General features: G+C 36.7%; 5 long non-coding RNA genes across 31 annotated transcripts; 1 reads left to right on the top strand and 4 right to left on the bottom strand.

Moving 5' to 3' along the window:
• Positions 1–2,242: 2,242 nt before the first annotated feature.
• On the bottom strand, positions 2,243–3,398 carry LOC135748741 (uncharacterized). Of its 4 annotated transcripts, none has more exons than XR_012336765.1 (4): positions 3,150–3,341; positions 2,933–3,035; positions 2,496–2,711; positions 2,243–2,384 (listed from the first exon to the last, which is right to left on the bottom strand). It is a non-coding gene; the product is annotated as an uncharacterized lncRNA (long non-coding RNA). The 4 variants fall into 4 exon arrangements; XR_012336766.1 differs by having other exon boundaries at positions 2,933–2,987; XR_012336763.1 differs by having other exon boundaries at positions 2,496–3,035; positions 3,150–3,398.
• A 5,746-nt stretch (positions 3,399–9,144) lies between these two features.
• Positions 9,145–23,943, top strand: LOC135748546 (uncharacterized). 24 transcript variants are annotated; one of them, XR_010532124.2, is made up of 11 exons: positions 18,422–18,468; positions 18,581–18,657; positions 19,159–19,266; positions 19,746–19,777; positions 20,007–20,090; positions 20,195–20,281; positions 21,111–21,337; positions 21,540–21,603; positions 21,733–21,835; positions 21,917–22,038; positions 23,489–23,940. It is a non-coding gene; the product is annotated as an uncharacterized lncRNA (long non-coding RNA). The 24 variants fall into 24 exon arrangements; XR_010532131.2 differs by having other exon boundaries at positions 18,432–18,468; positions 18,581–18,646; XR_010532127.2 differs by having other exon boundaries at positions 18,454–18,468; positions 18,581–18,675.
• Positions 9,321–19,265, bottom strand: LOC135748547 (uncharacterized). Its single transcript, XR_012336702.1, has 2 exons — positions 19,151–19,265; positions 9,321–13,297 (listed from the first exon to the last, which is right to left on the bottom strand). It is a non-coding gene; the product is annotated as an uncharacterized lncRNA (long non-coding RNA).
• LOC135748783 (uncharacterized) lies at positions 14,241–15,699 on the bottom strand. Its single transcript, XR_010532202.2, has 2 exons — positions 15,439–15,699; positions 14,241–14,975 (listed from the first exon to the last, which is right to left on the bottom strand). It is a non-coding gene; the product is annotated as an uncharacterized lncRNA (long non-coding RNA).
• On the bottom strand, positions 16,550–18,340 carry LOC135731420 (uncharacterized). Its single transcript, XR_010526300.2, has 3 exons — positions 18,202–18,340; positions 17,611–17,757; positions 16,550–17,344 (listed from the first exon to the last, which is right to left on the bottom strand). It is a non-coding gene; the product is annotated as an uncharacterized lncRNA (long non-coding RNA).
• Positions 23,944–24,015: the final 72 nt, after the last annotated feature.

Genomic DNA, 24,015 nt, shown 5'->3' with positions numbered 1-24,015 from the left:
AACCAGATGCAGTAGTTTTTACTCAATATATCATACGTTCATTGCTCAAAATTATTATTTTTTTAAATAAAAAAGTATTTCTGAAATCCTAACAAGCAGATGTTACTTGATTGATGAGTAAAAAACTATAAATATACTCATTCTGATTTTAATACAGAGTGAATGGAAATCAGGACTGACTCTGTTAATCACTGAATATACTTAATTCTCCACAGAAATACACACCAAACTCCATTGACATGTAATTTCATTATTGTGGTGAGAAATAAACAGGGTCCACATTAACCAAAGCAAACATACTCACCTGAACAGTGTCTTCACAGAAACATATTATAGACAACAAAACCTATTTGGCTTCTTATTAACAATACCAGCTATTTAAATGTCCCAATTGTTATTCTTTGAGTGAGCATAAATAATCACAATATTAAGGCACAAAGGCTTATGGGTATTAATTACATTTTTTTTATTTTTAGCAACATTACAAGTAATGTCTTGTCATGATTACCTAATTGTGTAAGTCAACACAAATAAAAATTAGATATAAACAATAGTAAATTACAATAAAATAAATGATATAGCTGTTAGCATCATGACCAATTAGAGCCTGCTGTCCTGGGACCTAATAATAAAGTCTACTCAGAACAGAATAATCACATCTTAAAACATTTATGTTAAGGGACATAATTGGAAAAAACATGCATTATTAAACAAATCCTGTTGGCATAAAGTAAATTTAGTTGACTTTTCAGACAATTTGTTATAATATACAGATTTTCATAAATTAATGGATTGGTCATCATTGGTGTGAATTTATGCCCATCCTACTAAGCACTAATTATAGTTGACTTGCACAGCTATAGGCTTTACAGGATCCTTCATCTGATTATTTTTTGCTTGTCGTGTTGGTTCCTTTTTTGTTTTTTGAGGCTGCACAGAACAGAAACAATTACATTTTGTTTGTAAAATAACACACCCTTAAAACAATGGTATACAGGTCTCTGTATTCACCACCAGTGTTGGGGAAAGTTACTTTTAAAAGTAATGCATAACAATATTAAGTTACTCCCAAAAAAAGAACTTATTGAGTTACTATGGAAAGTAATGCTCACGTTACTTTTTAGCTACTTTTGGGTTACTTTTTCTTGGCTGAGGCTTGATCTCTTTCAGGCCTTGCACACAGCAAAATCACCAGTGTTAAATCTACACTGCTGGTGTTTATATGGGCACCACCAGACCTGGTGGTACCCATATATACACCAGGAGTATACATTTAACACTGGTGATTTGGCTGTGCAGGTGTTTTTTTATGACTGAAAAGTTCTGCATTCAGAATATTTCATTACATAAATCTCAGTACTGACTCAATCTGTTCCAACACAGGCATGTACGCATATAGTGCATAATCTGACTACATTTAGTTTAATGCAGTATTTTTAATCAAATTATTTAAACTAAAAAAGAAATAAGAATTACTTTTTTCAAAAAGTAACTCAAATATTAAAAGCAATGTGTTACTTTACTTGTTACTTCAGAAAAGTAATATTATTACTTAATGCACGTTACTTGTAATGCGTTACCCCCAACACTGTTCACCACTGATATAAAGCAAATTGGTAGTTGACTTTACTAATCATAATAAATTAGAAATTAGTAATTTAATAACTTACGTTTTGTACTTTGTAGCTTTTTTATCTGGAAAAAAAAAGAATATTATTAGCATGTTTATCAATCTTTAATGCCCATATTTATCAGTTGGAAACATCTTTTGAACATCTAAAATGTTGTTTAGGTAGATCAAGCCATTTAACATGCAATGTAATCACATACTGTCACAGTTTTTTATATTTTTTAAACAAATGCCTCACACAAAAACTTTCTTACTAATGCAGACAGAAATATACAGTTAAAAATGCTGGGTTGGTTTTGAACCCAAACAACTGGTTAAATATTAGACAGAGCACACCACTTGGATAGAAAAGACACAATGCTATACAAAGTTATTACAACCCATGTTTGGTAAAACCAACCCAGCATTGGGTTATTTGTAACCCAGCCTTTTAGAGTATAAGAAATCTTAAGTTTTATGTGAGAGGAAAAATATAAAATTATAAACAATATAAAAATATTATAGAAAGGCACATTGAATTTATGCAGGCTGATAAAATGATGACATACTTCTGAATGTATCCAAAGTGCACCTTTTTCCAAAGCTTTAGAATTCGTTTCACACTTTAGTAATCCTTTATCCTCATGGAACAGAACGTCCAGGGTACAGGTATTGTCCCTATCCCTATCGACAAATTTACTGCTGTCTGATACAATGCGCTCAGGGTCAAATGTGTGATGAAGCACTATTAAAATGACTAACTTTTCCTTAAAATCTATGAAAAGAAAACATGACAGTCAGTTTTCCAATCTAAGTAGCATATCTATAATTAGTAGGCTATATGTAACAGTTATATTATCCATCCATTCTTTAAACAATTTATTACCTCTTTCTATTTCATTAAGTTTTGCATCAATGTCAGTTCCAGCGCGAGACACAATTGGACAGAATACTAAAACAAATGTACACTCCTTCACATCACGATTTGTCCAATTTTTCAGCTTTTGAAGGTTTTCATATTTTGTTTTCTTCTCTTTGAGTTGTTTCCTGAATTTTTCAGCAACTTTATTGACACTGTTAGGTGCACTGACGCAATATTTAACTGTAGGAGATAAGCATATGATAGGTATCAGGCACATCTAAACGAGAATGCATGGCATTTTATGAGTGTAAGGTTTAAAATAATAAAGATTTATTTGACATGGTTAGCCTACATGGAAGCTAAATGTGACAGAGCGCATACTGTTAAAATAAATTACATGCAATGTCAGTTGAACGTAGTGTACAGCGTGTTAGGCGGTTAGCACTCTCTCTTTGACTTACCTTTACCTTTAACGTTACCCATTGTTCTTTTCTGGAGTGAAATATACTCACGCAGCTGTTGCAGCGAGACAAGGTGAGAGAGTTAATGTTTTATGTTGAGCACCTTAGACCAAAAAAATTTACATCAGATTATGTCAAAAGTGAAAGCAGTAGGCCTAATAACATCGTATTTCTCGTGTTGCCTATAGCATTTAGTCTGCGTTTACATTTACCATACCTTGAACGAAGCTTTCTGATTAACTTACAGTCTATGTAACTTCATCTCAAATGGAGATGGAGATTTAGTTGTTCAACGTAAACTGTTATTTCACTTTAACGAAAGCTATACTAGAAACTGAACACGTCCGGATAACCAGCGGGGTGGTTCGGCTGCAGAATGTGAAAGTAAAAGTATCTTTAACATCTACGTCAGATTACCACGTCAAAAAAGTCCGTAAAAATACAATCAAAGTCCATTTCTTTATGTTATAAACAAACTTACTGACGTGTTTCAGGGTTCACATGATCCATATGAAACCGGTGGATTAATATTGATTAATTAATATTGATGCATCCAGTCTTGTTGCCTGGTAGCTGTTTGTTGTTATCTTTTGCGGAAACAACGTAATTCAATGGGCGCACATTGAGGCTAATAAACATTATAGTCAGCATTTAGAAAGTACATTGAAGTAATTATGCTTCAGCAGTGGAAGTATGAGTAAAAACATAAACAGAGAGAGAAAGATATTTTATGAAATTAACAAAGTTCAGAAGCATGATTATCAAATATGCACACACTTTCATGTCTATGCACACTCGTGAATTAAAATTTCTTGGCCCATCAGTCTCTTAAAGATAATTTACCCCTTTAAAGACTCATCATGCTTATATAGGCTTCAGTCATTGTGCTTGCAAAAATAAAAATGAAACTGAAAGATTAAATAAAAAATTATGGAAACATCATAAACAATCATGTCCACTGTTCTAAGTATTAATAATCTGAATATTATAATAGAAGTTTACACAGAAATAATCAAGAACATTTTATTGAATTGCATGAATGTCAATAAACATTAAACAAAGATCCAGTATGTTTTGGTTTTCACTGTCAACATGATGTAAAATCTAAAGCTTTTTTAAGAGAATTGACGTTTTTATCACTCAATTGATGTGAAATGTTTGATTACAGCTAGTGACATCTCAGGATAACTCTGGAGCTTACATGATCCTTCATCTGATTATTTAGTAACCTAGCCTTCTTTGCATCTGTAAGGAAAAAGAATGAACATTATTAACATGTTTAAAAAACTAGAAACACTGTAAGAAGAAATGGTCAAAATATGTACACCATGCTTTTTCTGGAGAGGTACCTTTTCAAAAAGTGCAGCATTGCACCTTAGCAGTTCATATTAGCATCTTGTTACCAAATCTATACATATAACTACTGATTAAGACTTTTTTAAAGGGTACTGCCCCAGTGATAGCTGGGGTAGCCTAAATATTTTTGACCATTTGACCAACATTGTATGATTGCACATTTTGCGACTTTATGTAACAGTGGGAAACAGAAATGGTCGACCTTTATAATCAAATCACCTAAATGTGACTGAGAAATCCAAAACTTACCCAAAAACACTAAACAGTAAGTTTGTGCTTTCCGGAATTACATCGAGAAAGGTGGTTTAGATAGATCTCATGGTTAAACATGTTATCACATAACAGAACAAAATGATCAAGCTCTTCAATATTTTTTTTACAACCAAGGCACATACACACAATAATTCTTCCTATGCTCAAATTGAAAAAATCTAATTAAATGTAATGTGAAGCATTATAGTGAAAAAGAAAATCAAATAAAATGCACACCAATTAAATAATGACAAACGTTTAATTTTATCCAATCTGCAGCATCTTTCAAAGCTTTAGAATTCCTTTGGCACTCCAGTAATCCTGTATCCTCATACACAGATTAAGGATTTAATTACACAGAATTTATGATAAATTAATGTATTTCATAAAATGTCATAAAACTGGGGCCCACCTGGCACCATCTTGCGGCCCCCCTGGGGGCCCCGGCCCCCAGTTTGAAAACCACTGCCATAAACAACTGGAAAGAAAACTAAAACAAATTTAAATCCCTCTATTCTATGCACCGTTTTCAGCTTTCGAAGGTGACTATATTGATGTTTCATCGTTTTGAGTTTTCTCCTGAATTGTAAAACAACTTTCTTGACACTATTAGGTGCACTGATTAAATATTTAACTTGTAGGAGATAAGGTATATAGAGGATTAGGCCCAGCCAGCTAAAAAAAGTTTACATTACAATCCAAAACTCAAGAGTTTATGCTCCAAAAGAAATCTTTAAGGACAAAATTCCAATTGAACCCATAAGTGTACAGTGTTAAACGGTTAGGACTCAATGGTTTAAAACACAATCACTCTCTATCTGTGACTTACCCCTAGCCTGGTCCAACCAGACTCTCGTACATTCATTTAATTTGTACAGAGAGTCTGGCCATGCTCCATTGCAAAGTGTTAATTCCGTTAAGGAGGGTCCTCTGTTGAAGTTTAAAACTATTGGATCTGCCCAGAGTCACTCAGGATCTGCCATAGCCAATCGCTTACGTGTGGTCGTGACGTATATCATGAGCCGAAACCGGCCGGAAACAACAACTCCGAATGATCAGACCAACAAAACTTTGCAAACATTGTTCTTGCTCCGGCTTAAACTTCTGTATATTCGGCAGTTTTGCAACAACGGACCGAATAGCTTTTCTCACGTCTTTCTCCGCTGCCATTACTGAACTACAACTCAAAGTGACGCACAACCTCAACGTCATCTTCTTAGCCACCCCCCTCTGTTCGCTGATTGGACCTGCAGATTTTTGCAGGAGAAAACAAAACTCTACACAGAAGTCTGGCCCTGCGTTCCAGGGGTGCGTTCCACTCCAGTTTTAGACACACACTCGCGAACTTCCCTAAACACTTCCCCTCGGTGGAATCCCTGTCGCTATTTTGAAGTGCGTTCCACTTTGTCAAGTGGACAAGGGAAGTTGTATGGACAGACCCTCGCTCCCTCGATTTTGTCCAAGGACATACTTCATATGTACACTTCAGGCAGCTCCATATCCCACAATGCATCACGATTGTGACGTCACTTCAGCAACTCGCGCTTTGCACATGGAGGGGGCGGTCTCCACTTTCCATGTGATCAAGGGCTTAGAGCGATCCATTCGAACCTACTTTGGCCCTGCGTTCCAGTTTGTTTTTTTTATGAACTTCCCTCCCTAACTTCCCTCAGTCTCGTTCACTCTGATGTACATCATTGCTTACGTTGTACGAGTGCCCACTACTGCTAGAACACTTGAAGTGGGTTCAAATGGTTCGCCCTAAGCCCTTGATCACATTGAAAGTGGAGACCGCCTCCTCTATGTGCAAAGCGCGAGTTGCTGAAGTGACGTCACAATCGTGTTGCAATGTGGGATATGAAGCTGCATGAAGTGTACATATGAAGCAGACTCGCTCCCTCTGTCAGAATCCAAACTTTCCTTGTCCACTTGACGAAGTGGAACGCACTTCAAAATGGCGACAGGGATTCCCCGAGGGGAAGTGCTTAGGGAAGTTCGCGAGTGTGTGTCTAAAACTGGAGTGGAACGCACCCCAAGTGTTTCAGCAGTAGTGGGCACTCGTACAACGTAAGCAATGACGTAGTTCCGAGTGAACGAGACTGAGGGAAGTTAGCGAGGGAAGGTAATAAAAAAACGAACTGGAACGCAAGGCAGTACTACTGCTGAAACACTTGAAGTAGGTTCAAATGGATCACCCTAAACCCTTGATCACATGGAAAGTGGAGACCGCCCCCCTCCATGTACAAAGCGCGAGTTGCTGAAGTGACGTCACAATCGTGATTCATTGTGGGATATGGAGCTGCCTGAAGTGTACATATGAAGTAGACTCGCTCCCTCTGTCAAAAACGAGGGAGCGAGGGTCTGTCCATACAAACTTTCCTCGTCCACTTGACAAAGTGGAACGCACTTCAAAATGGCGACAGGGAGTGGAACGCATCCCCAGACGTTGTACTGAAGCGAAATGAAAATTAAGCGGAAGTACATAGGAGGGCGGAGCCAGGCTAACTTACCCCTAGCCATTGTTCTTTTCTGGACTTGGGAAAAATTTAAACAGTTGATGCAGGAAGACAATAAGAGATATCAGTCAAACTGTACCTTAGCTGTAAAAAATTTTTACAGCAACTTTATTTTAGAAAGGCCTGTGTCAAAAACAGTAATAACTTTTCATAACAGATTTTATTAATAAAAAAATTAGGCAAATGTTTGCATTTTTCTTCATACCTTATCCGCGAAATGTCTGATTTCTGGCTACTCTGTGAAGATCAAGAGTTTAAAAAAAAAAAAAATTTTAAAATTGACATTTCACCTTCAAATTGTAATCTAGAACGCTAAACGTCCCGTAAATTTACTGGTTAGGTTGATAGCCTAAATGAAAAGTGAAACCAGTGTCTGTTTACAACGGACGCGCGAGCAGCAAGATGTGGGCAGAGCAGGGGCACGTTCAATCTCACACCGGTGCGCAACGTTTTGCTACGGTTTCCGGGTTGAACGACATGTTTCCTTGAAACGGTGTGCAACGGAATCCAACAGGTTTTACCTATATGGGGAGGCTGCAGACCTGGAGCCGGTAGATCTACGCCCCTGGCAGTTTTACGCCCCTGGCAGTTTTGCGCCCCTGTTGCTTCTCATGCGTTCAGTAGGGGGAGAGGGAAATACAACTACGATACTAGCCTATTTAAACAACCGTTTATGAGAACTATTGATTAATTTTACACATTTAAACGAAAATTGTATAAACTTACAGTATACACTGCAGTCTGCACACTACGGAAAAATCCATATAGTCCAGGTCTGGTCATCTTGGTTTTTATTATTGGAGATAAAAATAAGGATCATGGTTTAAATAATTTTGCATCATGATACGAGTGTATATTAGCGTGTTTTCCTGTGGCATTTGAAATCGATTGAACCCGGAAGCGGCGCATGATGACGTCACACTTAACTATTTATATTTATTTATAAACTGTTTTTATATACAAGAGACTGGCTGATATGATGTTGTGATTTTATATTAAGTTACATTTAGATATTAACCATATTTAGGCCATTAGACATAAAGTACTGTAATCATATGGATCCTAAATGCTGTACAATTCACAATAGGTCGTCATACAGCTACAAAACATGTCCTACATAGCATTTTATGAAGACAAACACAATAACTTTTCTAAAATTCCAAGGGTCATTTAAAAGAAAGAGACAATATTGTGGTTCACTAATTTTTTTATTAACACCATGACTTGGTTATTTCTTAATGACTCCTGTAGATGACTCTCCTATGGTTTGCCACTCTTTGAATGTTTTTTTATCCTGCTATCAAAGTGCTCTCGCTCACTAATAAAAATAAATAAAGCAAAGGTTGAATAGTGTTAGAAACAATGGTTACTTATAATTAATGGCAGTATATCGCATCAATCGTTTATAAATAATAAATGTATCATTATACCCAGCAAACAGGGGACGTCCCCCGGACGTCGCGAACGTCCTCTTAGGTCCGCATAAAGCCGAAAGTATACTCGGGACGTCCGCGTATGCGCGCCGTCCGCATGACGTCATTTTCGTCATCAGGAGGGTCCGCGGCCGGCCGCGCGGACCGTCCGCGTGCAGCCCAAAATTTGAGACCGCGCGGACAGTGCGCGTACAGTCCGCGTACGACAGCGCATGCGCGAGAAAATATTTAGACAGGACACTCCACTATAAACAATTATACAAAGGAAATAGACAGCATTTGCACACACACTATCGTTTTTCTTCTTTAACTTTTACTTCTTCCAAGAACAGAAAGCTGTGGAGCATGTTTGTTTGATTCCTGTTCTTTGTTGTCTTGTTGTTTGTTCTAAACTGTGTTTGCAATGGTGGATCAGTTACTTTTCTTCACCTATCCTAATGTTTTAATGTACTGTAAATGTCGCCAAATCAGTGCTGCCCTGACAGCCTGTTAGACTAATAATTTGAATAAGAAATCATTTGTATTGCGTATAGTGTCGAACGCGGCCATCCGCGTGTAGCCGCGTGGACTATACTCGGAAAGCTGCGCGGACGCGTGCGCGCGCGAGCCGGACGCGGACGCGGAAAAAAAGTATACCCGGGCCTTAAGGTCCTCAATTGGTCCGCATTGTAACGTTCGCTGGCGGACCTTCCGGGGACGTCCGCATATGGTCCGCTAAATAACGTTCGCTGGCGGACCTTCCGGGGACGTCCGCATAAGGTCCGCTAAATAACGTTCGCTGGCGGACCTTCCGGGAACGTCCGCATATGGTCCGCTAAATAACGTTCGCTGGCGGACATTCCGGGGACGTCCGCACAAAGTCCGCTAAAAACCGTTTTCTGGCGGACCTTCTGGTGACGTCCGCATATGGTCCGCTAGACAACGTTCGCTGGCGGACCTTCCGGGGACGTGAAACCACTCGAAGCTTTAATATAAACCCATACACATTTAACCATAAGAGTTACCCTTTTATGCAACATCAAAGTAAAAATGCTGTTTTTGCTATGGCTTTACTAATGAAAATCGTAATTTATAGTATCTAATATTAAGAATTTCTTAATTTATAAACTACTTAGTATGCTTTACTGACTATATTACATAGATTCCATTAAAGCTGCTTACAATTGTTCTATAATTTTATTGCATTTAAAGTAAATGAAAGATCTGGCACCTTTGTCTTTTTTAGTAAATGATTTTCTCCACTATTCCTAACACATAACTATGGTCAATAAATCGAAATCACAATGCACATATTCATGTAATAGTTAAAGAATCCACCATTGTGAAGTTACATATCACTCAATTAAATATAAATGAAGTGCAAAGACTTGTTTATTTTTATTAATATGACACATACATTAATATGAGTGTTGTGTGGTTCTTCAAGCGTTGTCTTTCTCATATATGAAGCACTGCATGATAAATAATTGTAAAAATCTATATAAATACATTATATCAAGGAAAAACAAATTTAAATCTACAACTACAGTTCAAATGTAAAACTTTTTGCATAGTTATTATTGCGAAGGATTCAAAATGCAAGCAAAGCAATGCAAACAGAAATGTAGAATGACAGTCGCTCAATCTGTTGCAAGCAATGACTTTCAAACAGCAAGTGCTAAAGAAGCCAAACACGCAGAATTACAAGTCCAACGCTGAAACTGCTGGAAAAGAACAGTGAAAAAGATACAGGTAAGACATTTACACATTTTTAGGTTTAGTATCAAATTGCAATGGTAACACTTTACAATAAGCTTGTATTTGTTAGCATTTGCTACCATGAACTAACAATAAACAATACTTCTACAATATTTATTAATCTTAGTTCATGTTAATTTCAGCATTTGCTAATCCATATTTAAAATCAAAAGTTATATATGTTAAATGTGTATTATATTTTGTTGTGGCATCTAGCGGTGAAATTGCAATCAACCTCAATTTCGAAACGCAATGAGATTCTATGGTAGCTGCCACAGGACAAAAATGTCATCGTCTGAAGCCCATGTTATAGTGCGTGCGTAAGGTCTACACTGTAGGTTATCCCTAGCCTGAGCGTAGCTCTGCGTAGCCTGATTTTTAACAGCGCTTCAGTTCTACGCGGACTTCAAGCGCTGTTACTGGTCCATTAGAACCCCTCTCATCAGGTAAAAAACTGCATCATAGCCATTTCCAATTGCGACGGTGAGAACAAAGATAGGCAAAGTTGAGGAGTGATTTTACTCAAACTGCAACGATTCGCTGTTTATTTACTTCCATCAGTGGCGTTCGTTACTCCTCATCCGAGGGCCGCTAATTCAAAATAAGTGTACAGAGTATCATGTGCCTTTTTCAAAATATGTGTCCTGCGTGTTGAGAGATCCTGTGTGCATCACATGTTTTGTCATAATAAGTGCCTGCTGCACACGCGTCAAAACCGTTTATGATAAAAAAGAGACGCTCACGTTCACAAAATACATGCAAGACACTCCCAAAACAGTAAACTCTGATTACACATGAGATTATGTGAGTATCTGGCAATCGTGAGTGTCTCTTTTATCATAAACCCTTTAGACGCATCTGCAGCAGGCACTTATTTTGACATGACACGTGATGCACATAGGATCTCTCAAAGCGCAGAACACATATTTTGAAAAAAGAAACCACACACATGACGGGCTACATACATGTTGTGACGAACTTCGAATCGAGTGCCCTCAAAAAAAGAAGTCACCGGCCGCCACTGCTGTTGGTCTTCTCAAAACATACACAACAATCTGCTGTTTCTTCATTTGTGAGTTAAACTGGCCAAGCTGCTTCTGTGGTTACACGCCTGGAAACTGCCTACCAGCGGTCTGCATGCTATAATGAGCCCTTGAGACAACGTATGGACGAAACACGCTCTGTAGAACAGTTTGTCCGTTTTGGGCTACTGTAGAAACATGATGACTTTCATGTATGGTGGACCGCGGTGTTTAGACATAAAAACGGCTTACTCAAATGTATTCATCTGTGAAAGATAAAAATCTCCATATCTCATTAAATGTGAATAAATGTTAAGATCAAGAATTTTTTTTTACTTTTTTATAAGGTTTTAGGTTGTGATGTGTCAGATAAATTTGCTTACCTAAATCCTTCAAGCCACGAAGTAGGACACTTTTGGCGCTTTTCCACTGCATAGTATAACCCAGTTCAGCACAGCTCACTTTTGGGGGAGGAGTAATGGGATGGGGTTTCGGATGTGAAGTCATGTGCAAAGTTACAAAAATGCAGAGCACACCACCATGCCTATGTCTGCATGGCATTTTTGTAACTTTGCGCATGGCTCCGCATCCAAAACGCACCAAAAATATAGGCGTCATGGCTTAAATGTTCTGTCCGCGGAGAGCTGATACTGATGACACGGGTGTTTGTACAGAACCTGTCATGTGAGAGAGGTAGTGGAAAATGTAGTTGTGGCTGTCAATTTTGATTTTGTGGCTACATTCCATTAATATGCTATGTTGCTCCATGTTGTGTGTGTGTTTGTATCACATTTACGATGATGTTACGGCAGTAGAGGGGACGCAACTGTAACAATAAGCCTATAATCAGAGGTGCACATAACTTTTTTTGTCCTGGTTCTAAAAGGAGCACCTGGAGAGCTTGCTCTCTTCCATTGGTAAAAAATGAAGCCGCCAGTGTCGCCGCTGACATCTTGGGTCTTGAGTCTGCGCAGTAGCAATTTCGGGACCAGTCCTGCACAGTAGTGAGCAGGATGTAAAGCCACGAAATCAAGGCCCCGCCCTCACTCTCCCAGAATGTGCATACACAGCTGTCAATCATGACGTGACAACACCGTTTTATAGCATTAACTAACTAACTAAAAACAAACTTATTTTAAAAACAAACACTTGAATTTACATCAGCATGATAAAACCTACAGTTAATGACAAAAAACAGCTTGGTCTCAAGTCCCATTAAATAACATGGGGGAGGCGGGGTTTATGACCTATACTGGGACCAGTCACTGGGGAGTGATCGAGATGTTATGAAATCCCTTATGTTGCAGTAAATTAGCTAACTATGTAACACAATTTCAGCAACGTTGGTACGCTGGAATTGTTTCTAATCGCGCATACACACCCTTATGTGCACCCCTGCCTATAATCTCACCCACTCTGAAGCGATACTAAACTGTACTGGAAAAGCAATGAAAGCGGTATGAGCTGCATTGTGCCGAGCCAAGTTGTACCCTACATTGGAAAAGCGCCATATTATGACATCAGACCCTGCCTGGAACACAGAAAAGCATGAGACAGTAAAGATGTTTGGTTGTGTTTGAATGCTTTCTCTGAACAAATTCCCCATGAACTATGCATGTAAACGAAATTAACCAAGCTACCTATTCTGTCTTTCCCCTTCTTATACATCCTGTAAAACCATAGCCAGAAAACCCACCATCTCAGCTTGTTATTAACAATATACTTATTTGTTCAAACAAATATAACTATATAACCTGCTATACAAGTCAAATATACAAATATAACTTATTAATAATCTTATTAACAAATATTACCAAATTAAACTATTTTAGCCAGGGAAACTTAAATGGCACTACACTGAAATGTCATATACTGGTATGGTTATAAAAGTATAAATTTTGACTCACAGCTCAATATGGTTGCCTGCAGGTCTTCATTCTTGATGGGATTCAGAAACTGAACTACTGTGTCTTCACAGACAAATAATCCAAAATCAGCCTAAGAGTGTGGAGTAAACAGCATCAAGCCTCTCTTTAATAGGGAACTCATCTACAAAAACAAACACTTGTTATACTTTTATGAATTATCAAGTTGTACAACACACAGCAATAAGGATTTAGACAAACAATCACAGATTTTATTAATTTTATTGTTGTGTCTTATATATATAGAAACAACTTGTGTTGTAAAAGAAAGGATGACAGCATATCTCTTTATCACGTGCCAGTATTCACCTTATTCCGCCACGCCCCTTTTTAATTCTTCGCTCTTCCGCATTTTGTCAACCGACTTCCGCTGCTAATATGGCACAGTGCATTCAGTGGTTAGTTTGGTGGTTAGAAGATTGTTTGTAGTTCACTATAACTTTAGTGAAATGACAAATATCGCTACTGCTGTAAATGTTTTAAATTAGGAGCACGGTTAAAACTTCATATGACGCTCGGATAGTCTTATATTGTCCCATCAATCGTCTCGTGGTTAGACGATATGAAGCGGCCGCGGCAAGTAACCTGGCATAATTAATTACCTCGTCCTGTCAGGAGTTGATGGAGCAGCATTGAAAATTATTAAAAGTATGTCTACAACTATTTACACAGTGATTTGGTCTTTTTTATAGCAAATGTGCACCTTAGCCAGTCCAATAACTATTTCGTTTTTATGTGGTACCATGATAGAATTCATTTGCAAACTTGCCAACACTTATTCCTTCAAATCAGGAGACTTAAATCCTTTTAAGTGGAATCTACAAAGCTCACATATGGTTTAAGAAATTCCTTACAGATAATAACTGATCACACTGTAAAGGTTTATATAACTGCATGGCAGGTTACATCTGATCACATAGTAAATGTTTATAACTGCATGACAGGTAACAGCTGATCACATTGTAAAGATTTAATATAAATGCACAACATCTGATCACATTGTAAAGGTTTGATATAATTGCACAACATCTGATCACATTGTAAAGGTTTAATATAAATGCACAACATCTGATCACATTGTAAAGGTTTAATTAAAATGCACAACATCTGATCACACTGTAAATGTTTAATATCACTGCATGACATCTGATCACATATGAAGGTTTAATGTAACTTTACAACAGGTAAAGCAAGACCACCCTGCAATAAATTAAGACACAGCTTTATCGGAGTCATCAGGAGCTGATCCCAAGCGTATATCTGGAAGCTGTTGGTGTATGTACTGGTAAAGTGCTTGGCGACTGTGTAATGGATGCAATATCAACCCTGTTTAAAGCTGACAAAGATGGTTGTTTCTCAGTAGAGATATGTACATTGTACATTTGTGCCAGCTCAACACATTGAAGCAGTTTCTCGGACAGGGTTTACAGGACTAGGCCTTAATTATATTAGGACATTTTAGTTTTTACAAACAAACCCTACAAAAAAACAAGACTGGTGCGCATCTTGTGACAAAACAATGGCACTCATATATGTTGAGGTATGTCAGTAAAAGGTGTTTTTAAATTATTGTAGCTCAAATATGCATTTTAGCCTGGGACCAGGATAAGCCCTGTCCGGGAAACCGCACCAGTGTTTTCCCATATCAGATGTATGTTGCTTCAGGTTGAGTTGTGATTTTAAAGTGTAGTTGTGGTCAGAGACGGATAGATGCTCCCATTGTGTTTCTGCATCACAGTTTAGGAACATGTTGATTGTATCATCCTCACAGTTGTCCACTGCATCACTAAACATCAATGCATCTGTGAAAACAATATAACCATAAACAGTTTTATGTTAGTATTTAAAATAAACTTGCATCATGAGACTTAATATATAAATGGCACCCATACTTAAACAGAACAGTGTGTAAGAGAGATGCATTAAAAAGAGACAAAAACATTATACACACAACCTTTAACTTCAGTGTTAAATAATACGTTGTTTAATAGGTCATTATCATCAATATCTGAATGAGAAATGAACTGACATTCTAGCATCTGAAATCTCAGTAACTTGTAGGAATCACGTGGGCTACTGTAAGAATGCAATGTACTATAATATCTCGTTGTATATCGTAAATATAAAAATATAGGTGGACAATTAAAACCATTCAAATAGTTGCATTTTATAAACTAACGTTACTGATCTTAAGTGTATTTGTAGAACGGACTTCACAAATCTAACTTTAGGCGAACGAGCACAAAGTTAGCTAAGATAGCTTACCTGAAACTGGCCACCTTTTCAACACCCGGCGTGGTTTAAAGTTACCGGAACATCGTAGTCGAACCATTAATTGGGATAAGGGTGTTCCTCAGTTGGCTTAAAATTGGTAAGAAAGAAACATAAAGGCGCTCGAGTGAGCTTTTTAAGCTTAACACGTCGCCTTCAGTCACTGCCTCAGCTGCTATGCCTCTATGCGGCCGGAAGAACGTTGACAAAATGAGCGAAATGGCGCCGCCCTTGTTGTCGTGAAAAATAAGGTGAATAGGCCCTGACTGCACGTGAGAACATTTGAATTATCCCAAGAAGTCCTCGCTGCAGCTTGCAGCGCGATGACGTAGTGGATTAATCCAGTACGTAGTGGATGTTCAAACACGCATGCGCAGTAAATATAAATCCAAATCCAGTACGTACTACGTAGTGGATGCTGTAATACACATGCTCGGTTGTGTGTATTTGAACACAAACATTAACACATTCGCCGTGATAATGCCGATAAACGTATTTGCTGTGATCCTAGCTTAGTTAAGAAGTCATAAGTTTACGTGGATACCCACGTGCAAAATAATACCATGTTTTCGCGTGTCCAGTGCAGTTATTATCACATAATTCATCCCTAAAAGCTGATCGTATTGGATGAGTAGGCTACTGTAAACTCATATTACATTTTTAGCATTGTGTAATGTATTATCTTAACATGTGGCGTACACAGCCGGTATTAAACAATCATCTTTAAACAAGATAAGGTATATTAGCAATGATATGCAACGTTTTAATTAATAATTTATTTGAGTGTTGTATTGGAGTTATTAAAATTTATATATATAAATATATATTCATATTCAAGTTATTTACTGTTAAATCGAAACAAAAATAACTTGTCATTAATTTAAGTTGTTTATTTATTTAACTTTTACCCCACAGCTTATTCAATTCACTGATGATCAGTGACTGCAAATATCAAAAAATTTTAACAATAAACATTAGGCCTAAACATGAACTTAGTGAAAACCCAGCTATAGTCATCTTTCTGTGATTTACTAGTTTCTACATTAACTCATCCTACATAATGTAAACAACATTCTGTAAAAATATAACCTTGATATCTTTAATATTGAATCAGAATCTGCTTTATTGCCAAGTATGTTTTTGTCACATACAAGGAATTTCTCTTGGTGACATGTTACGGACATACATAGAATAACTAAGTAAAATTAAAGACAATAACACACTAGTCACATAAAAACAAAAATAATTTAAATAAGCAGTATGGTACAGTAAGTATATGTATAAATTTTCTCCTTTTTTACAATTGTGTGTAGTGATGCATGTATGGATGTTCAGATGCTGTTATTGTACAGATAGATAATAGGTGATATTTACAGTTTAGAATAGTATTTACAGATGTACAGTATGTGGTGATTATAAACAATATACAGTTACAGGTGTGGAAGTTATGGGTGCTTTTATTGTTTAGGTTTTAGCCTGAGGAACAAACGGTTGTTGTGTCTAGTATTCAGTGCTCTGTAGCGCCAAAGGGCAAAAGTTCAAAGAAAGTGTTGTCTGGGTGTGTGGGGTTGACTGAGTAAAATCATGTCAAATATCAAAATCAATGTGAGATTAATGAAAATAACACTTAGATGCTCAATATATCATAATTACATTTCAAGACTTATCCTGTTTTTTCACAGGCAAGGTCACATATAACTGACTGCGGTCACTGGTCAGGTAAAGCTTTTGTCACAGTTTGATCTTAAATAGTTTAAGGTCAGTGCCACGCCACCATTGCTTTACTAATGCAGAATAGATGAACAATTCCTCCCTGGGACACCCTTCCTCCAACTCGACCAGGTGGACAGTCTGTAAATAAATCTCTACACCATGGAGAATGTGTTCCAGTTGACAACACCTATTTTAAGAAAGAAAAATAAATATTAAAAATTAACTTAAATGTATAGTCTAAATCTAGGGATACTTTATATGAATAAAAAAAACACTGTTACTACAGTATAAGCATACATATCCATTTACATTTACACGTTTGGCAGATGCTTTTATCCAAAGTGACTTACAGTAACATGCTTTATTTAGTATGTGTGTTCCCTGATGATATTTGCTAGTAATGTAATGCTCTACCAATTGAGCTATGGGAAAATGTTTAAATTAATAACTCACTGTCAAGCCAGACAACATGAGCCTTTTCTCTGAAAGATGCTTCACTAACAACATGGTGAAAAAGCTGGCATGTCAGAGACAGTCTGAGGAAAGCCACATCTCCATCTTCTTTAATGAGCAAGGGCATCTTGCCAAATCCAGTCAAATCTACAAAAAAAAATCTCATTAAGTTGACCTTTTCAAATAAAAATGCAAAGGATTGTTAACATACAAGTACTAAGCCTCTTTTATAAAAAATACAATCCAGATGTATTAATTTAAGATTAAGTGATGGTTACAGTATGTGCACCTTGAAATTGCTGGGCAAATGTCCTTTTAAAAGACATTCATCTAGAACAATGCAATAGCAAAAAAAAAAAAAACATTAGTTAGCCTAGCAAAATCAGGTTAGTTTTACATTAGACCTGCAGTCTGTCCACGGTTGGCATATATGCATATATATATGTTCTGAAGTAATGTTATAAGATTTAAATGAGAATCGATGTGAACATATTAAGCCACCTTTATACCGCTTCGGACACCTAACACTAACGTTACACAAGACTATACATGTTGAAACAACAAATCAGTAAAAAAAGATTAATTACCTACCTTTATACAATCACTGTTGTTAAATAATCCATCGTTTTTCGGCAGATTCTTCTTGAAATACCAAAGCACGTGCGATTGTTCACCAATAACAACACACCACCGCGCATGCGCGTAACAATATATTCACGGCGCATGCGTGTTTGAACATCCACTACGTATTGGATTAATCCACCACGTCATCGCGCTGCAGGCTGCAGCGAGGGGTGTCTCAATTATCTGGCACGAGGCCTCACACGTCATACTTCAACTGACACAACGGTCTCGATGGTAGGAATAAGCAAAAGCTCCTTTAAATTTCGTCATTTTTTTTATACACATCCCGTTTATTTTGTAGTTAATTGTTAGATAAGTTAGTAATTTCGTAAATTTTTCGTTACAGGGTAAGATTTCGTTACCATATACAGTAAATATTGGTTCAAGAGGGCAGTTTGATAACTCAGTCGAGGTTTGTAAATGGTAAATAACTTATTCGAGGTTTGTAGCCATATTTAAGTAACTCGCTTACTTTGTTTCAGTGTTTGAGTAAATGTATAATGTTATTAAGTAATAATTAATATAAGTTACTGCGCGAGCTCATTACGGCCGTTTCTCAATCCGAAGGCTACTGGAGGTGGCATTTGTAGGCTGTATACGTCATCAAGACTGTCAGATTTAAGAATATTAACAATTATAAAGCTGACTATTATTCTTAGTTAATTGTAAATTGTTGTAATATGCGTATGACTTGCGAATGTAATGCTCATTTAACTTAAATAAACCAGGCTTGATGACGTATGCAGCCTGCATATGCGACCTCCGCAGGATGCAGCCTTCCGTTTCAGAAACGGCCTACAAGTGTGAGCGTGCGCGAGATTCTGTCTGAATTGATTCTTTAGTAATGGCAAAGCAAAAATTTACTGTCGTGGTGATTAAACGCATTTTAAAGTTTAAATTAAAACGCCTAACTTACCTTTCCAGGGGTTTCTGTTCCTGCAGTCTTTCAGGGGTGCTGGCGCGTATGACGATGCGGACATGAACAGCATACTACAGTATACCGCCACCTACTGTACTGTAGTACAATAACGTGTAGGATTGAATACTGTGCCAAACGCAGTAAAAAAAAAAATAGCCATTTAATTCATTGTAAAAACAATGGACATGCCAGTTCAAGTAACTTGTGGGCTAAATCACCAAAATAAGTTTGTAGATGTGGTTCAATTATTTTTAATGTGCAGCATAATGAATCAGCCTGAATGCATGTAGCCTATGAACATATTGTTTAGACTTTATTTTTAAACCTTTATCTGGTGTATGGTTAAACCTTATGATGGTAGCAATTGAATACAAATCTTAAACTGAATCAAATCTCTTATAATAATACATAAAATCTCTGGGACGGTTGGGGGTACATCAGGGTAACATTTAAGCAGCTTAATTTTTGTAATTCTTTTATATATTTTGATGTGTATATATATATGTATATATATATATGTATATATATATATATATATATATATATATATATATATATATATATATTTACTTTCTTTATTTTGTTTTCTCAGCTTTTAAACATCTAAACATGTCCTCCAAAAAGGTAAGTTCAGCACCAGATCAGCTTATCTTATACTGTAATATTGATACTGGTTTGAGAAAAACTAAGATTAAACATCCTACATGTTTCCAGGAAAAAGGAAAAAACATTGGAAAACAATTTTAGCCTAAGGTTTGAGAATAAAGCCAATGGTCCTCTATTAAGGCTAACTGTATATTGCCTTTGAGGACTGCAAGCTGAACTTACAGATTTATATGGACTTTACTTACAGGTTTCCTGTGCTGTTTTGCTCCATTTTACTGAACAAAATAAGGCTGAGGTAGCACCATCCTTGTGGTTAGAGTGAAAGAATGTGGTAAGATTTTATCCATGTTTTATAAAATACAAATAAACATGAACAACATGGTCAGCTACATATAAAAAATAAAAATAATCAAACATGCTTGTTTTTATCTGAAGGGTATTGAGACCAAAATAAACAATGTGCCATTCTGGACAAACAGCTGTGGACAATATGCAGTCAGAGTAGCCCATTTTCTCACACAGGTAAAGTATGCAAAGTAATACCAAACTTCTTTTTAACCTCAACAAATACTGTCAAGCCAAATATACAATGTTTGTATGAGGTACTGTGCAAAAGTCTTAGGCCAGCATGCTACCATTAAATTTGTGGTTTTTGCAATTGTGTAGTGATCATATATCATTATATCTCAGTTTCTTTATTAGGATACAACCAGAAAATACAGGAAATGTGTATGTAGTATTAAAAACAGTATAAAAGTTTAAGCTGAAGTGTCAAGTTTTTAGGGTAAACTCCCCTTTCACTTGAGCAATAGCAGGCAACTGCAGGATCTCTTAAACCTAAATAAAATCAAATCCTAATTCTAATCAATGACTTCAGTCTCCTCAAAAAAGCTCAAGATGTGTTTTGTGCCAAGAGAAGTCACATTAAATATGACTGATGTCTGAAGAAGACATTTAGTTCTAAAAAAAAATTTATTTTAAATTTTGAGTACATATTTCCTGTATTTTCTGTTTGTATCTTAATAAAAAAAGTGAAAAATAAATATGGATGGACATTAAAACTTTGCTAAAACAACAAAGCTGGTGATGGTGGCCTAAGACACTTGTACAGTAATGTATATTGACCAAGAGTTGGAATGATCAAGAAAAATACATGTTGTCTATCCATATTTTCTTTAAATGCACATTTATTCACAGTTCAGTAGGACAGTAAATTATCTAAGGGTAAAATCATTATTGAAGGTGATTTAATTGTCACTGCATTCATTGTTACATGATTTAAAACAGTGGGAATCATTGTGTAAGTTTCTTAATAATATCAAATACTTCTTTTTTGTCTTGTTGTTTCTAGACCTGAAGATAAGATTTCCAGTTTAAAAGTGAAGAAAATGAATCATTATTAACAGCAAATAGGAGTATTTCTCAGCTGAAAAGCCAGGTGAAACTATAAGGTCACTATGATTCACTTTCATATTATCATTCTTTTCAGATTTTTTTCCCTGTGTTTTTTTGTTAGATGAGGAGCAACCAGTAAGAAAAAGCAAAAAGATGTTTTGATGTTGCCTGAGGCACCTTATTGTGAGTACATTGTAATGTTATTAGTCATTTAAATTGTTATACTTCTGTGGAATTAAGAAACAATATATTTAATCTCAGTCTACAGTATTTGTAGTATAATGATGATTACTTGATTTAAATTTATTAATTGTTATATGCCTTAAGTGACTTACAAATGATTAATTGTTTTTATTGTTTTTTTTTATCTGGAATGTGTTTACAGTTCCATTTCATGCACAATCACAAATGCAGCACATCAATCAATTTCTTCCAACCAGCGAATCAAGGTACACTATTTTGTTATTTTTTTATCTTAAATTATTGACATTGGTTTTCTTCCAGACAGACTTGTTGTTCATTTATTTTACTGGTATAGTTAGTAATGTTATTAATGTTTCAAAACACCTTCTTGAAAGAAATCTTGGAGTGGAGAATCATTCTGAAAGTAGACCAAATCCAGGACAACATCACAACAGTGGTCGGAAAAATGCAGCAAGCCAAGCTGACTTTCAAAAGATGGTATGTGCCATAACACACGCAACATTACTAGTCACTGCTGACTTTTTACCCATGTTTACTACGGATTGTTTTTGTTTGTAGATTCGTTATCTGTTTCTTCAGAGGGGAGGCAGTTTGGGAGATGGGAATTAGGAGGATGCTACAGTTACACAGGGCAAATTTCAGCAGCTCAGTTTCAAACTTGCAACTAACATTGAGTTAAAGTGAGTCTGTGTGAATATACTCTACATATTATACTTCAATATGCCTTTAACACAAAAAACTACAATAATATCAAAGATCAATATAATAAGACAACTTATATTATTTTATGTCATAGTAAAATATTGTGTGTGTGTGTGTGTGACCTATGCTCTCTCTCTCTGAGATGTGTATGTTCACTTTGTAGCTGGTCAGGGTGGAAGACCAGCTGACGTACCAGTTTTGCCAGGTTAAAGGACCAGCTTAAACCAGCTAAGACAGCCAACCAACTTAGCCAAGGTGGTATATGCTGGTGGGTCAGCTGGTCTTCCCGCCTGGCCAGCTAAGACCAGCTACAAAGTGGCCAAAACCTCTTTAAAACAATCCTGCTACACCAGCCTGACCAGCTGAAACCATACTGGGAGTATTCATATTCATATCGATTTGCATTTACACATAAAATAGGTAACATACAGTACTGTGCAAAGTCTAGGCCACCATCACCAGCTTTGTTGTTTTAGCTAAATTTAAATGTCCATCCATATTTATTTTTTACTCTTTTTATTAAGATACAAACAGAAAATACAGGAAATATGTACACAAAATTAAAAACATCAGTCAGTATTTAGTGTGACTTCTCTTGGCACGAAACACATCTTGAGCTTTTTTGATGAGACTGAAGTCATTCGATTAGAATTAGAAAGGATTACATTTTATTTATGTGTAAGAGATCCTGCAGTTGCCTGCTATTGCTCAAGTTGAAGGTGAGTTTACCCTAAATACTTTAAACTTCAGCTTAAACTTTTATACTGTTTTTTAATACTACATACACATTTCCTGTATTTTCTGGTTGTATTCTTATAAAGAGACTGAGAAATAAACATATGATCACTACACAATTGCAAAAACAACAAATCTAATGGTAGCATGCAGACTTTTGCACAGAACTGTATGTCCACATTTAGCCACCTTTACTTTGAGTGAACTGTAACAGCAACTACACTAGTCAACGTTTGAAGTGGATCAAAAAAGTTAATCAAGTTTCTCCAAAGACAAGAATGGGTGTTGGGAATTGGTTTTAAGACAACTTTTATGAAAGGTTTTGATCCACTTCAAATGTTGACTAGTATATAATGCCATAAACATTCAATACTAAGGTAAAAGAGAGTTGTGCATGCTTTCTAGTTTTAGCACAGAATTCTGTCTCCCTTTTAAATGTTTGCTACAGATTTTTTGCAAGACATTTTTGTCCAACCTAAAAACAACTTGTACTGACATATATTAAAATACATCAGTGCCCTTTGTTTTTTTTTACATCAGATTGCACACAAGTAATGTTTTAGTAAGGCATGTTTGTTAAAACTGGTTATATTTCATAATTAAACTGAGGCATAGTCCTGGTTTAAGCTCCTTGTCTGGGAAACCACCCCAATAAATACTTAACTTTTGAATGTGTTCGTTTCGTTGTTTTAGGTTAGAAGACCACGGAAATATTTGACATGGGAGTCCAGCAGACAGCCAGAGACACGCACACACACGCAGCTGAAGCGCGTTTGACTGACGCGTACGGGAGATCCGGCACGCGCACGGGAGCTCGCGCACGCTCACACAAACACGGAGCACAGGATAATTACAACTGTTTAATTAAAATAAAAGAACTTTGTGGTATACAATGTTTAGCGTGTCTGATTTCATTGGTTAGCAAGGAAATAAAACGACGTGCTGAGGACTTTAGGCGAACGTCCCCTAAAAGTCCCGAAAGTCCGCTGACCGTCCCGCGAACGTCCTCGCAAAAGTCCGGAGGACGTCCTCGCGGAAGTCCGCTCGACGTAACGGGAACCATACACGATGACGTTCGGGGGACGTTCGCCTAAAGTGCTTAGCATGTTATTTAGCTTACAAAAAAGGTCCCCATGACGTCCCCTAAAAGTCAATAAAATCCCCAAAGCGTCATTTTGAACGTCCGGAAGACGTTTTTGCGGACGTTCGCAGGACGTCAA

Source organism: Paramisgurnus dabryanus, chromosome 5, assembly GCF_030506205.2.
Source record: "Paramisgurnus dabryanus chromosome 5, PD_genome_1.1, whole genome shotgun sequence".
NCBI classification, from domain to species: Eukaryota; Metazoa; Chordata; class Actinopteri; order Cypriniformes; family Cobitidae; genus Paramisgurnus; species Paramisgurnus dabryanus.
This window is presented reverse-complemented; position numbering and strand designations above follow the sequence as displayed.